Source organism: Nilaparvata lugens, chromosome 7, assembly GCF_014356525.2.
Source record: "Nilaparvata lugens isolate BPH chromosome 7, ASM1435652v1, whole genome shotgun sequence".
NCBI lineage: Eukaryota > Metazoa > Arthropoda > Insecta > Hemiptera > Delphacidae > Nilaparvata > Nilaparvata lugens.
Window position 1 is genome coordinate 45265369 of NC_052510.1, and position 17635 is coordinate 45283003.

Below are 17635 nucleotides of genomic sequence, written 5' to 3' on the forward strand. Positions count from 1 at the left end.
ATAAATTGCACACCATAAACGTTTCATACATATATTACACAAATAATGCAAAAAATAAATCGAGGCAAAAAATATATATAGAGCGATAAAAAATATAATATAAAAATAGAACAATAATTGAAATCAATAAAATATCACAGGCTAACTTTATATTCTAGATTTATGGCACGAATCATTACCATGTGCCTTTATCTTAAAATCATATGCATTCTGTTGCATGTAGCTGCGATATGCGCTTGCTAATACTTGTCGACTTGGACAATTCAATTAAAATGTGTGCTTTAAGATCAGCTTGATAAATTAGCCACTAATAATCCAAATATATATATATTAAAATCTCTAGTACTTAGTAGATTTCTTTGTATCGAATATATATTTTTATCTCAGGGTGCCAGATTCGGCACCTGACGGAATAGGTAGAGCCATTCATCTAGTGAATTAGAGCTAAAAATAAGCTATCGCAAATTATATTGCAAAAATTAAATATCATATGCATATGTTTTAATAGCCTAGATTTTGTAATTCTTTGATTTAATAGAAATTTCTGAAATATTGATCTATATTTTTCTTTCAATGAAATACCTTTAATACTAATTTTACTTGCGCAAGTATTACTCTTATTAATTTCTTAATTTACAATAAAAACCCTTTCGACGAGCTAGCTTTGATTATTGGATTAATTCGAAGCACTAGGGCGCCCATCACTAATTCAAATTTATCACTCACGTGTCGAAAATCTTCTTGTAAGCCGCCGATGTCGATCCAACTCCATGTGGTCCGGGAATATGGTAGCCGGAATCGCCTCCTCCAAGGGGTTATAAATTTATTTGAAATTGAAAATGACTTCTGCTTTACAATAGCATCACGAAGTCTTTTAAGAAATTTAATAATTTACTTTAACTTTAACTTTTACAAAATCATTAGTAAGGTACTACGCTCTAAAATATTGGGGTCCTCTTATGGTGGCATTTGGCTGGCGAGTGCTGGTTCTCCTTTCTCAAGTTTTACAGATCCTATTTCCGACTTTCAAATTAGCATAAAATTTAAATATCTTAGTCCTCCGCCATTTAGGTTCAAATAGATCTTACAAAAAATACCAAAATATTACTTAGATTGTATGATTAATAATTTCTTTGCTTTCGAGCCATATCGATAACATAGACTATACAACATTCAACATAGATTCCGACATTTATAGAAATATATATAAATATTTTTGAATTGGCCTACAATTGCCGCCTATTAACTGCCGTTTTACTATTGGTGCATGCAAATTTTATTCGGTATTCATGCGCCTGGTACCTCTTATTTCCTGAATACATTAAATTATTTTTATTTGGTTTTTTATTTATGCTCTTTACATGCTAGCTAATATTCTATACATTAATATTAATTCCATGCTACTTAATAATTAGCCACGTGATCAGGTGTTTTTTCACATTGCACACCATCTGATTGCAATAAAGCTCTGCCAAGGGGTTTTGGTCAGATTCTACGTTTCTCGGTTTGATCGATCTCTAGGTCACCGATCCGTGAATACATGTACATAACCTCAATCTTCAAATATTTTATATAATAATCTATTTATGAGCAATAAAATTCCTTCAAATCCTTTTTAGGTTTTTTGTACCATTTAGCCAGAACAAGCTGATGCTATCTAATCTTAGTTATTATCTATTTGGCGATATTAGCCAGTTACTTTATTTTCAGACCTATTACTGTTTCTGTTAGGGCTTTTTATCTACCCAGATTTAATACTTTACACGCGCCCCTGGGTTTGAATTCAAAATATTTGAGAATCACAATGTTTTTAATGAAAACCCACCCTTCAATACATCGATATACACTATACTTTATTTATAAATTATACTCTCATACTTCTATCACAGTTCGCAGACATATTTGCTGCATCTCCTTTATACCTTTATCAAATACAATAACAAATTCTCCTCCTCAACACACATAAAATATCATAAATATAAACTTCTAAACGCACTCCTCCTGACAACACTTAAAACATAGTAATTTTTAAATTCGCCGCTTGCAGGGCCGCCAACCTAACTACACACATTTCATAATTCTCATAAATGATTCCTTTTAGACAATAATTTCGATTCACAAAACTTCTGGGCTTATATCTTATGGTATTTCTTAGGTCTTAATATAAATAATTTTTTATACATCAGGTACAATACTTTTCCTTTGCTAATGGCTCTTTGGTTTTTGATAGCTTGTATTCACTTTAAGTCTTTTCAGGTAACAAACGTGGCATAATTAAAAGTAATAAATATAAAACATATAAATAAATATACGACATTAATAAATATGATAAATAACAATAATAAATAACAATGATAAATAACAATTTTCGGGGTAACCATACTTTTTTATAATCATATGTTGCAGGCATTACATATTTGATTCAGGTGGCCTTGCCCAGCTGGTCACTGATTCTACAGAATTTGCTGTCGAATTTCATAATTAACCTAACTGCTGCATTTTTTTCTCTTTAAAGGTAATTTACAAATTTTAAATATACTATCCTCGCTTGTGTCCTTTTTTAGTGGATGTAGCTAATTTAATTACACATTTAAAAATTATTCTTTTTCTTATTGCAGGCTTCTAACGGCTGGAAGGAATTAAAACACTGGATTGTTGCCATGCGGTTCTATGCCAAGATTAAATTTATTAAGGAAGGTCAGTAATCGGTTTGATAATAATGTTTTCCTTGATTTCTTATCATATTTATTTCAAATTCGATGATATTTCAAGTAGAATTGTTGTGGTTTTCCCGTATCTTTAGGCTTTCTGCTTGTAGCTATACTGTAGGCTGGTTGGGTTATCTGCTGTCCGGTTGTTAATTGTTGAGGCTGTCCTATTATTAATTTATCTTTCTCAAATTTAAAGCCCTTGTATCTGGTGTACTTTTCTAAACAAATCCTAGCTTCATTAATGGTAATTCCTTTCAATCCATTCTTTTTCCCATCATCCTGTAATTTTAATTCACCTTTCCTCTTATTTTCATCTAATATTCTTGATTTCGGCTCATTATAACTCATTAGGCTTACAACAATAAACATTTTTATAATATTAAATTTCCAATCATCAATCATAGATTCATTTAATAATAACAATATAATATTTTCCATCATATCTACAACACACTCTTTTATTAATATCACAGCCATTATTACAAATATTAAACACCATAACAAAACATTTATCATCTCTTTAATAGTATTATCTCTCATCATATAATATCCAGGTACTTTCACTTTCTTAATATAATCCCTTATTGCTCTTGATTTTACTAACCACTTTCTGTCCATCAATATCCACAAGTAATCCATTCCATTATTATCCAGGCATGATTCCATATTTGTTTCTTGAGCAGCTCCATTTTTAATCCATTCATTTGGTCCATTTTGCTGGTCACATCGCTGGTTTGCCCTCTTGAAGCGTATGTGCCGCGGATGCATGACGTCGGCAATCTCTTCCTGTCCTCCTTGGTGCCGGTCCGGAATCCTCCTTGGCCTCTTGAAGCGTGCATGCGGCCGGTATGCGCGCGCGTGGTTCCTCCTTCGTCGCTTCTTCCGCCTCCGAGCCTTGCGGTGCATGCTCTTCTTCTTCTCCCGAATGCCGTCCTCTCGTTCTTGATGCCGGTCGGGTGTCCTCGGGCGCCTCCGTCTCCGGGCCTTACGGTGGTCGCTCCTCTTGTCCTGGATGCCGTCCTCTCGTTCTTCCATGGGGTCCTTGGTCTGCCGTGTGGTCGAATAATATGGGTGCATAGATTCTGTGCGCGGGTGCATGGTGGTGGTCAAAACTGGTAGTATGGTGGCGGTCTCCTCCTGGCGGCTGTTTGTATTCTCCGGCGGTGATTGGTCTTCGGTGGGAAACAGGAAACTTAATAGAGGTTGATGTTTGCGGCTGGTTTTTGGTGGTAGTATATCTTGTATTAACATCTGTTTTTCTAATATTTTCGGTTCTTCTAATAATGTTTTCGGTAAATCACTTCTGAATGTGGTGTATGACGTTGAAATATCCTGCTTTTCTTGGTTTGTTTCATTTGAGCTTGTGCTTGTTATATCGGGGGTATCATATAGTCCTGGTTTATTAGCTGTAGTTTTCTGTATATCTGGTGGCGGGTCGTTGGGTGCTGGGTTCCGGGTTTTTTGTTGATTCAATCCTATTGCATGTGCTAATGTATAATTTGTACTTACTTGTTGAGGTGGCAGTTTATAATTTCTGTTGTAATTGTTTTGTGTGCGATTATTATTTGAGTTTAATCGATCACGGCCATCATAGTGATTCTTACGATTGCTCTGCTGGGCATAGTGGTTGGTTGTGCGATTTTGAAATTTTTCATTATTCCAGTTACCATTTTGCCTGTGCTCATAGCGACGTTCAAATTGAGGAGCAGATCGGTAGCGATCATATGATACCGGTTCATAATTTTGGCTGTTATACTGATTAAATTTTGAGTTATGTTGATTTGGTGCGTATCTCTGGTCTGAACGGTGGTTTGATATTGCCATTGCAGACTGTATGCCATATAAATGATTTATCAGCTGCTTACAATCAATAATGGGTTGTGTGGCGAGTGCCATTCTAACTTGATACGGTAGCTTCTTTAAAATAATACTTGCTAATGCCGATTCATTAATGGGCTCGCTCAATTGAGAATTTTTAAACTGTAGGGCAGTGACGAAAGTGGTACATGCACCGTCTAAGTTAGGGTTGAAATCGCATGATATAATGTCCGCTAGCACGTCCAACTGTTTACTTCTGCTCCAATACTGTTCCAGGAAGACAGCGACAAACTCATCCAATGATGTAAATTCATGGGCTCTACTCCGAAAGAACATCAGGGGTTCGCCAATCAATAAACTAGTCAAACGAAGACGCCAAAAATTCCAAGGGTAGGTGCAAGAGTTTGTACTAATTTTATCTGATCAATGAATGGTTGAGGTTGCAAATGGCGATCAGTATTATCAAATTTTCCCAGTCCTTGTAATATACTATGTACGTTGAGGTTGTCTGTTTGAATCCCTTGAGGTCGTTGTTGAATATGATTTTCTAATGCTATTATTTTTTCCTGTGTTATCTGCCATTGACTATTATGTGTAATTTTATTTGCGTTTATTTCTTGATTTAATTGAGTCAGAGTGGATTTTTGAATTAGTAGAGTTCCGTTTAAAGCTTTACAGTTTCTGTATTTTGATTTATGCTACCTTGCAGTTGGTTCATTTTTGTGGACATATTAATCTGTTTATTTTGTATTTCTTTAATACTGTTAATATTTTTGTCAACTGTAGTTGTTAAGGTTTGATTGGCAACGGTAATTTGTTTGTGGATTTCTTGGTGGCAATCGGCCTTAATGTTATTTGTTATATCCTGAATGGGTGTAGTGATTTGTGTGGTTAGGTTATCTATCCTTTCATTGAGTTCACATGTAACCGTATCCAACCTTTCCGATAATCCTGCCGTAACTTTATCCTGACTTTCTTTTTGTAGGTTATCATTGCTTTTAATTCTTCCCTATGATTCTCTACTTTAGTTTCAATATTATCCAACCGTTGTTCTACTGATTTTATAGCGCCTGCGGTCTCTTTCATGCCCTGTTCCACTGTTTGTTTATTTTCCTCTTTTACTGTAGCAATCTCTTTTTTAATCTCCTGCATCATATTATCCATTGTTTTTTGTAACATAATATTGAAAGTACTGCTAGTTTGTTCCATTATTACCTTTTGAAGCGGATCTAACTCTGTGATTGAAAATATACTTTGTTTGCTCAGGTGTGACTCGGCCTCCGGCGATGCGGGTTCTGCAGGCTGCTCCTCGCCCCCTTCAAAGTTGATCTCTACTATCCGTTGATTCAATGGTGTGTCAGCGGCGTCGATTCGAGTGGATGATAGAGGTTGCAGACCTGTGGATCGAAGACTATCGACCCGACGCTTCCTGGTTCCCTTTCTCGTGGCGTATTGGCATCTACCGTGGTGGGGTTTGATGTGCTTGGAGTCGACAAAGTGGGATCTGTGCAGCCGCCGTACATATATGAAACTTCAGAGTTTGCGGGAGTGTGATCCATTATGTCAAATATGATAAATGCTAATTAAACAGTGATAAAAATGATAAGCGAAAATGCTTAAAAAAGAGACACAACCCGGGACTTACAGTGAAACAGTGATGTGTAAAGTGTTTGGATACTCATACAACAAGGTATTTATACTTAAGTTTTTTATAATGCTCTAGCGCCCCCAATGTTTTGTTTTAATTTATTCTTGGCTAGTTTACAGGCTGTGACTTATTTTCCAACCGGCTTAAACATATAATATATTTTTGACTAGAAAGTAATAGCAGTTTAGGCTTATAAAATATAATCTCTCTCTATAAACATGTATTTTTTTTTTTTACAGTACTAATAATATAAAATTTTCTTTAAAACATATAATTTCTCTTTATTTAAAGCTATTGATTCCCCAAAAAGTAATACAAATTCCCTTCGCCAGTTTTCCTCAAAACTCGTATAAGTTATCTATAATTTTCAATATGGTTATTGACTTAATTTCAAATAATTATTCAATGAGCTTGGCTCTCATCATCAGTCCCACGTTGGTACGGCATGTATTTATGTCACGTTATTCTTTATATTTAAATAACGATTAGCCTCCTGCTTGGCATCAGTCGGTAAAGCATGAGATTTGATATAATTATATAATTTGGTCGTGGTTTTCTAATAGTATTCAGTCTTAAAAAATCTTGATAGGCCTAGGTATGGCTTCTCCTATAACTCTTGTAATTCAATAAAAAATAAATATATATAAATATGATACTTATACAATAGTGTTGAGGAATAATAAATAAATTGCACACCATAACGTTTCATACATATATTACACAAATAATGCAAAGAATAAATCGAGGCAAAAAATATATATAGAGCGATAAAAAATATAATATAAAAATAGAACAATAATTGAAATCAATAAAAATATCACAGGCTAAACTTTATATTCTAGATTTATGGCACGAATCATTACCATGTGCCTTTATCTTAAAATCATATGCATTCTGTTGCATGTAGCTGCGATATGCGCTTGCTAATACTTGTCGACTTGGACAATTCAATTAAAAATGTGTGCTTTAAGATCAGCTTGATAAATTAGCCACTAATAATCCAAATATATATATATTAAAATCTCTAGTACTTAGTAGATTTCTTTGTATCGAATATATATTTTTATCTCAGGGTGCCAGATTCGGCACCTGACGGAATAGGTAGAGCCATTCATCTAGTGAATTAGAGCTAAAAATAAGCTATCGCAAATTATATTGCAAAAATTAAATATCATATGCATATGTTTTAATAGCCTAGATTTTGTAATTCTTTGATTTAATAGAAATTTCTGAATATTGATCTATATTTTTCTTTCAATGAAATACCTTTAATACTAATTTTACTTGCGCAAGTATTACTCTTATTAATTTCTTAATTTACAATAAAACCCTTTCGACGAGCTAGCTTTGATTATTGGATTAATTCGAAGCACTAGGGCGCCCATCACTAATTCAATTTATCACTCACGTGTCGAAAATCTTCTTGTAAGCCGCCGATGTCGATCCAACTCCATGTGGTCCGGGAATATGGTAGCCGGAATCGCCTCCTCCAAGGGGTTATAAATTTATTTGAAATTGAAAATGACTTCTGCTTTACAATAGCATCACGAAGTCTTTTAAGAAATTTAATAATTTACTTTAACTTCAACTTTTACAACATCATTAGTAAGGTACTACGCTCTAAAATATTTGGGGTCCTCTTATGGTGGCATTTGGCTGGCGAGTGCTGGTTCTCCTTTCTCAAGTTTTACAGATCCTATTTCCGACTTTCAAATTAGCATAAAATTTAAATATCTTAGTCCTCCGCCATTTAGGTTCAAATAGATCTTACAAAAAATACCAAAATATTACTTAGATTGTATGATTAATAATTTCTTTGCTTTCGAGCCATATCGATAACATAGACTATACAACAATTCAACATAGATTCCGAACATTTATAGAAATATATATAAATATTTTTGAATTGGCCTACAATTGCCGCCTATTAACTGCCGTTTTACTATTGGTGCATGCAAATTTTATTCGGTATTCATGCGCCTGGTACCTCTTATTTCCTGAATACATTAAATTATTTTTATTTGGTTTTTTATTTATGCTCTTTACATGCTAGCTAATATTCTATACATTAATATTAATTCCATGCTACTTAATAATTAGCCACGTGATCAGGTGTTTTTTCACATTGCACACCATCTGATTGCAATAAAGCTCTGCCAAGGGGTTTTGGTCAGATTCTACGTTTCTCGGTTTGATCGATCTCTAGGTCACCGATCCGTGAATACATGTACACAACCTCAATCTTCAAATATTTTATATAATAATCTATTTATGAGCAATAAAATTCCTTCAAATCCTTTTTAGGTTTTTTGTACCATTTAGCCAGAACAAGCTGATGCTATCTAATCTTAGTTATTATCTATTTGGCGATATTAGCCAGTTACTTTATTTTCAGACCTATTACTGTTTCTGTTAGGGCTTTTTATCTACCCAGATTTAATACTTTACAGCATACAAACAGCAAACAAAAATACCCTCAAATTAAAAACTCCTCTTTTCTATACGGGCATTTTTCTATTAAAATATTTTTCATGGTTCTCTTAAATTTACCCACTTCTAGCTCCTTCAAATGTGCAGGAAGCTTATTATAAGCTCTTATACCAAACTCCTTAAAGCAGTTCAATGTATTTGCATAATTGCACTGGTTCACTCTAAGAGATTCAGAATTTCTTGTGTAATGGTTGTGAACGTTGCTATTTACAGAAATACTTGCTAAATTAATTTTCACATACATAAAACATTCAAGAATGTAAATAGCTGGTACTGTCAAAATGTTGAATTTTCTAAATAAATCCACACAATGAAAACGACTATTCACATTATCAATAACCCTTACTGCTCGTTTCTGTAACACAAATAGTTTCTTTACATTCGTATCATTACCCCAGGCAACAACACCATAATACAAACGAGAATGAAGATAAGCAAAATACACTGAAATTGAAACACTCTTATCAACAATGAACTTCAATCTATTCAATATAAAAATTCCCTTCGATAGTTTGCCACATAATATTTTGATGTGTAGGTCCCATTTTAAATTGCTTTGAACTGTTATACCAAGAAACTTTGCATTATCAGGTTGTAATCTAAATCCAAATTCCAAAAGTTGAGTTTTGTCCTTATTAAGACACAATGAATTAGAAGCTGTCCAATCTTCAATTATCTCATTAACCGTTTGCAAGCTACCAGAAAGACTATTATTTTTTATTTGAACAGCTAAATCATCAGCAAACATAAAAGGTTTTACATTTTTACAACTGATTGCTGCAGGAAGATCATATAATGAAGAGGATAGGGCCAAGTGTGGAACCCGGTGGAACACCTGATGATACTTTTAAATAATTAGAAAAACAGCCATCGTAAAAAACAGTTTGATATCTATCACTCAAGTAAGAGGCAATTAAATTGGTTGACATATCATCGAAACCATAAAATTTGAGCTTTTGTAATAGGATGGGATGAGATATTGTATCAAAAGCTCGGCTCATGTCATAAAAGCTGCCTAGCAGATTACACCTCTCATCAATGGAATAGATACAGTTTTCCATGAATTCAGATATAGCTGTATTTGTGCTTCTATTAGGTCTGAACCCAAATTGACAATCGGAGAACAGTGAGTTATTTTCAAAGAACTCAACAATCTGACAATGCAAAATAACCTCAAAGATTTTAGAAATAACTGGAATGATAGAAATTGGTCTAAAATTATTATACCCACTTGCAGAACCTTTCTTGAAAAGAGGAATTACTTTGACAAATTCTAAGCTATTAGGAAAAACGCCATCAAGAATACAATCATTAAACAGAGAGCTCAGTACCTCACAAATATGATGAGAAGCCAGTTTCAACAAATGAGAATTCAAGCAATACACATCAAGGCAAGCACTATTCTTTAAGGAAAGTATTACACTATGAACCTGCTCAACACTCGTAAGATTAAAAGAGAAAGAGGGTTTTGAATTTGAAGAGTTTGGCAATGAATTTTTGTAATTGTCAAGATAATGAAAAACGTCATGGACAGGATCTGCTATTGAACGCAATTTTTGATCTACACTGTCAATAAAAAAATCATTGAATCCATCTGATGTATGACTAGATATTTTATCACCTTTAGCCACTTCATTCCTATTTAAATTTACTCTGACTATTGACCACAATTCCCTTGGTTTATTTTTGGCACGCAAAATACGATTGTTATTGTAATCGAGTTTAGACTTTTTTACCATCTTTTTAAAAGATCTTTTCAACTGATTATACATGCTTTTATGAGTGGCAGAACCGGAAATCTTATAGAGGTCGTACATAAGCAAGCATTGTTCCTTTATATTTTCAATCTCTTCAGTGTACCACAATAGTTTCACTGGAGGACATCTGCCACTTTCTACACATCTGATGGGAAGAGCTGCATCAGCAATACAAAGAAATTTATTTAAGAAATGAGCAAATTTATCCTCAATACTATTGAATGCATATACATCTAACCAATTAGTTCTTGCAATTATTGATTCAAATCTAACAATATTAGAGTAATTAAGTGGTCTGATAATATTCTTTTGGACTTATTATTATTACCTCTTAAAGATTCTGAAGCTGTATGATCAGTCACATCAAGTTGGCAGCTAAGCACTAAAGCAAAATGATCCGAGACAATCATCGGCTCAACCTTTGCTGAGATAATCCTTTCAAAATCAATTTATGTGGCAATATTGTCAATACACGTCCCCTCACAATGAGTAGATTCACCTGGTCTAGTAACTTCATTGATTGTTAAATTGAGATTGAAACTTGACAGTAAATTTTTAAAGACCATACTGTTGTTAGAATCCATCATCAAATTTACATTAAAACCCCCACAGAGGATAATGCTAGCATGGGAACTATTATTGTTATTTAAAACATCAAGCATGCCGAAAAGCGTCTCTGTGAAAGCCTCGAAATTACTCGCCAAAGGTACACGATAAATTTCAATGGAAATAACATTATATTGCTTAATCAAAACAGCCGAAATCTCACAAACCCTATCGACGGATAATTCAACCAAAAATGGAACTTCAACTGCAATTAAGGATGACTTTACACAGATCATAGATCCACCTCTTTGCCCTGTAGGCCTGCAATATGCGCTGATGCATGTATAGCCACTAATTACAATATCAGCCAGCTCATTTGAATCCAACCAATGCTCAGAGACACATAATATGTCTTCGTCAAATTTGCAGTTGAAACTTGTGAGTTCATCCAATTTATTTATCAAGCCTTGAACGTTTCAATGAGCAACTACTAAATTAGATGACTGATCAATTATAAGTAAACTATTACAATTATCATCTGTTGATTTACGTCTGTTAGTTTTTGTGCTAGTAGGATATCCGTTACTATCTGAATTTATACAATCACTATCAAGTCTACTCAATCTGAATTCATCAGATTCTGTCCTAAAAAACAATCGGTATCATTGTTCTTCAAGGGGATTGGGTCAGGTATCAGTTCCTTATTGCTGTCCAGCTTATGCACAAATTGCAGAATTCTATCACATACAAACCTTTTACCTAAAGAGTTCAAGTGAAGTCCATTTGATGTATGGAATCTTCCTCCTATATCGTTAATATTAACAAATGATACCTTGATAATGCTTGATAATAATAGCTCTGTTTGCAGCTACCTTTTGCAGTTTGATAACACTTGAGGATAGACTTCCTTGAAATACAAATCGCTTACTCCTCAACAACCCTTCCATTTCCAACCAAATCACTCAAAGTGAATCGTTCGCCACAAAAATACTCGCAAAGCTCTTTGTATTCCTATTGAGAAAAGTATAATAGAATTGTTGCCGGAAATCTTTTTTATCGTTGTTGTGAAGAATTTTCCTATATATTTTTTATCAGCCTTCCTTTAGTGCACCACTAGCAGAGTGAGCAAATGCGGACCAAATCCAAGGGGCAAACGAGACAGATTTAGCTGAATCAGCAATTGTGCAAACACATCGTTCTTATGATATTCAGTAACATTGGCATAATGTGAAAACGCCCCAAAAGGCGGCGGATACCTTATAAATTTACATAATATTACCGTATTCATCGATTACTATCCAATATTCTCCAAAAATTTGATAGAAATCTGCTTTTGTGAGGATAAGAAATACACTGTAATGTCCCTTCAAAATCCCAATTTTGAACATTCACTCACATTCTCAATTATCGAAATATGTTCCAGAGTAGTTAGATATTACAATAAAAATTTTAAATTGCAACTTCACCATTTCAACATCTCAACTGTAACGAAAGTTGTTGAAAAATGTGTTGTCACTAGAATAATAATGCACTTTGAGTGAATTATTTGTATTGTAATTACCACCTAAGAACAATGCTCAAACTTCAATAGGATTATAGCTATTAGCAGAATAGTTGTAGTGATGTAATTGATTTTCAGTAATTACAAGTGAGTGTTGAGTATCAATATATAAAAATCTTTTATATTGACTCAATAATTTCCTCTATTGACAAATCCACATAACCATTCCATAGTCAATGGATGATAGAAAATGAAATTAAATAAAGTAGTTACCGATGTGTGATAGAATGGTACGAGGAAATTTGAATCAATAGTTATATCGATGTATAGATAATTGATCAATATAGCTAGGATATGTTTAAATGAATAGATCATAGTCATCATCTAAATTGTGAATAAATATAGAATTTTATTGCCATCAAATTCATTGAACACAGACAACGTCAATATTTAGTCGTGTATTAGTAAGTGTATTCTATTTCGTTAATATTTGTGTGATAAATAAACACAGTTACTTTGAAATTTACTTCTTGATATGTGGTCCGAGTTTATGATAGATCATATTGAGTGGGCTATGAATTAATATTATAATGCATGTTATTCAAAATATATTGTGCAAGGTAAAAGTATTATCTTACGATAATCACGCGGCTTTCACGGTGATACCCCGGAATACAGAACATATTATAGAAACCACAGTACCATAATAATAACAACTTTATATTACTAATCTTGATATTGTAGCCTACTATAATATATAGTCCTGATGATATATAGGTAGTCCTGATGTAATTTATAGATTTGATTTACAGAAAAAACAAAATTGATGCTCTTTCAAAGGAAATCGTAGAAAAATTTATATACATAGAATATTTTCACTTTTTGTGTAGTTGAAAAGTTGATATTGTGGTAATTATTCATATTAAATAAAATCTAAATGTCAGAAACCGAATTCATTGATAGTTAGAAAGACCGGTTTCGGTTGTTACACCATTGTCAATCTCTGATAAACTTTTGATAGAATATTTTCTTGAAAATCGACATTGACATTTTTATTCAAATTATTCTCTTTGTGTTTCATGAGATGCGAACAAACAATACAGAGGAGACTCATTTCATCATAGCTTGTTACCTGCTGGAACATATTGAGTTCATAAATCAAAGTATTTTGCTTATAGGAACTTCCGCACAGATGCAGCGAACAAAAAGCACAAACAAATTTCTGTGTTTGTGAAGAACGGCGGCAGAAGCTCCTGGTCTTTTTATTAATATCAAGCAACGTCAACTCTGAAGAAGGAAGTAATATTGAATCCGAGTGTCACATATGAGAGACTCAACTCGCTTTGAGAGACTGATTTCGGAGAGACTCTTGCAGTTCAAGCTCCGAGCTTCAAAACAAACAAGAATGTAGAACGCAGCAGCTGTGCTGAGACTTGAGAGCAAGCTAAATGCAATACGTATCGTTGTGCGCTTTGAGCAAATCATTTCAGCAGATGAATATCTCCAGATTGACTCAATAAACTTGCTTTTCATCAACTTATCAATTATTAATATTAGATATATTATTCCTATTTCATTACCATGAAATTATTGTTATAACATTATATTTATAGAATAATTATACAATAATAATTATTATATTTTTATTACTTAAACATCATAATAAAATATAGGTATTTTGGTACGGTAGGGTAGGACGAAAAATATTGAAATAATCAATTTATTAGATACAACTTCAATAAAATGTAGCATATCATTGAGAAATGCCCAATCGGAATTGATTTGGTGTTTAATAAGAATTGAAATGAACTCTATCAAAATAGATATTTGATATTTATTTACTTTCCTCGAAACTCTTGATATTATGTTCATTGTAAATTATCCTCACATCATGAGCGAGACCTATATTTTTTATTACAACTATTTTCCCAAGATTGCTGCTGCTGCTAATGATGTTGTTGATGATGATGATGATGATGATGATGATGATGATGATGATTCTCTCACTACTTCAAACAATAATAATATTGGATTACTACCTATCCAATTATTATATTATCAGACAATGTTCAATTCAATTTATCAATGCATACTTCCAATTAATTACTCATTTCACTTGAATTAGCTATATTCATTAACATAATAATATAATGTATTTACATTTAACTGTATAAGATTACACTGAACAGCTCCTATAACTTAGTAGGACTTCTCAAAATTCAACATCACATTGAACAAGAAAATTAAGTGACTATATTGCTGAAAGAGTCCTAGAAATATTTTCAAATACTTGCCTATATTTTTGGTAGATCTAATTCCATTTGATTTCCAAATCTGTGACGTTGTTGTTCTTGAAATCATTTGATTAGGTTTTGATTGAGTTTGAAAGTCACCTAACACAAATGAATACCTGGGTGGATATTATTATGTTCTAAATTTTCATTTGAATTGAAAAACAATCTATTTTTGCAAACAGTGACAACAGAAAGAAACACAATTTACGGGAGATAAACGATCTCTGCAGACAGTTTATTCTGGTAGCATCATTTAAATACGAAAATGTGAATTTGCGTTTGAATGCAAAATAAATGTAAAATGACGTGGAAGAGGTAGAGCGAGCGACTGCAATGATGACGAAAGAGAATGCAATTGAAAACGACGGATGGAGTTCCAGGAAACGAGAAATGAATGAGAGGAGAAGCAAGATTCAAAATGATATGACGAACAAAAACAGATTAACTTGAAGCGAGATAGAATGGAGGCGACTCTTGCAAATTTGCATTACTCCACCGACTGTTTTCTTCGTTCACTGTTGCCAACACAGAAAGACTAAATATTGTTTCACTAAATGCGGGATGAATTTTCATCCTTTCCTGGGAGTGTTTTCATTTCTCAATGAATATATTTTTAGGTGAAGATAGCTTATCCCTAAGCTGAGAAGGCATTTATTTTCTGTGTGATCTTCGCTAAACATTACCTAAGACAGTTTTCATGTCTACTGGAATAATTTCCGATTGTGGTTGTCATCCACTATAAAATACATAGAGGAACGTTACAAGAAATGTAATTTGTGAAAAATCAATAGACGTTGAAAATGCGTATATTCAGATTGCTACTTTGTGACCAGCTCATCAACGTTGGGCCTCAATAACGATCTTAAATTGGACAAATTTAAGCTTTATTGGAAAATTTGAGCTTTTCAATCAAATTTTCGTTAAACTAAGAAGAGCTCCTTATCTCATCTCCTCCTTTTCATATATGACAAGGTTTCTCTGGAAAAGTATGGGTAGTCAATCAAAAATTACAAAACCTTACGTAGATGTAAGTTTTCATCACACATTCGCGTTCATTAATTAGTTTGATATCTGAGTTATGCTATTATTGGTCTATTATTGGAAAGTGAGAAATGATATATATGGAACAATTTTATTTTAGATAAATATAACCTCTTTTCCCGCAAACATCTGGCTACAACGTATTTTCTTATTGAACCTTGATATCATAGCTAATGCAATATTATCATGGCAAAAGTTGAAAGGTCTAGCAATAGATAAAGCAATAGTCGAATTCAGAAAGCTGTTTTGTAAGTGTGGTCTTAGTTGATCGTTTGGTATAGCAATAGCAATAATGCAATATGAATATAGGTTGGTATAGCAATATAGCAATTAATGGTCGAAATCGTTCAGTATAGTAAAGACCTAAATATGAAATTCAAGCTTCCCTTCCAGAGCTTAAGCAGGGCTTTTCTATCGTTATTTCATAATATTCGAGTTAAAATTATCATGAATTATCATATTGTACTATATCAAGTATAATATCGGGGCACCGAGCTTCGCTCGGTATTCATTTATTGATAAACGGAACACAATTCTTTTAATTCTCTGAAATGATTGGGGAATGACTAACAGGCACAGCCCAAAACTCTTTCTTCCCCGAATTTTGATTTATACACAATAAAAAATATAATAATATTTCATAAAGTAGGTTATATTCCATAAACTTGAATTCAGGTTCAATTTTTAGTCCAAAAATTTGAAAATAGAGAAGTTCCAATTTAGATTGTTCACAAACCAAATTTAATAACAAAATAACACTCACCAATCACTTATAACTGTAAAATAATGATTAAATTTGAAAATTATGATAGTCTAATTTAGAATGATATACCATATCGTGTCAACGAATCAGATTATTTTGATCAAGTCGATTAAAGTATCTAGATAATTTTTCTCGAGAGAAAAGCTGATTGATTGCAAATAAAGAATTTTTCATTTTCATATTCAAATAGTTTAACAGCTGAACATAATTCTGTCACTCTTCCACACAGCACTCGCATCTTCTGTTATCGACAGGCGACGAAATTATCATCTGTTTTCCCAAGGATTAATAATTATTATTCTTTTTATGTCCTTCAGCGAGTTTTCCCAGGGATGAGATGAGACCTAGTGCAATCGAATTTTTATATCATAAACCTACTATGTTCCAAATTTCGTGAAAATCGTTAGAGCCGTTTTCGAGATCTGGTGGACATAAATAACCAGATATGAAAATAACCAGATAAATATAAATACAGAAATTGCTCGCTTAATATAATAGGATTTTTGAATACGGTAATAAAAATTATCTCAAGATTGATATAAATTTTTGACGTTTAATATTTGATGAGGTTTGATCATGGTCAAGGTTAAAAAGTTTCTATTAAATTTATGTAACAGTGATACTTTTCAGAATTTTTGATCACTTTTGGAACTCTATTTCGTTTATTTTAAAGAACTAGTTTGTCGCCAAAGTCATGAGTAGCATACCAGAAGTCTCTAACTATTAGCAAACATTTCTCGATGTCAAAGTGGGTTATGGCAAGGCAGCCAGACCAGAGGATACCTCGTATCATGGCATGTTGGCAACTAATCAATTATTGCAATGTTCAAAGTAGAAGTGGAAGTTTGAAAGTTTCTTGGGCTCGGCAACATCTTGTTCAACAATAATTGGTAGCGACAAGCCTTGAACAACTGAGTTCTCAATTCGAACACCGCTGCTGCAACTCTCAACTCTCAACTCTTGTTCACGTTTCAACTTCTGGTTCAGTTAATACTCAAGTGTCTCTCCGAAGAATATCGATCAATCTCCGTTCAAATTATACTCAGAGTTCAGATGAAAATAAATT

General features: G+C 33.2%; 1 protein-coding gene across 2 annotated transcripts in view; it reads left to right on the forward strand.

The window, feature by feature from the left end:
• LOC111059291 (protein tipE) overlaps window positions 1-17635 on the forward strand; it is a 116897-nt gene that overhangs the window by 87994 nt on the left and 11268 nt on the right. The window lies entirely within an intron of this gene.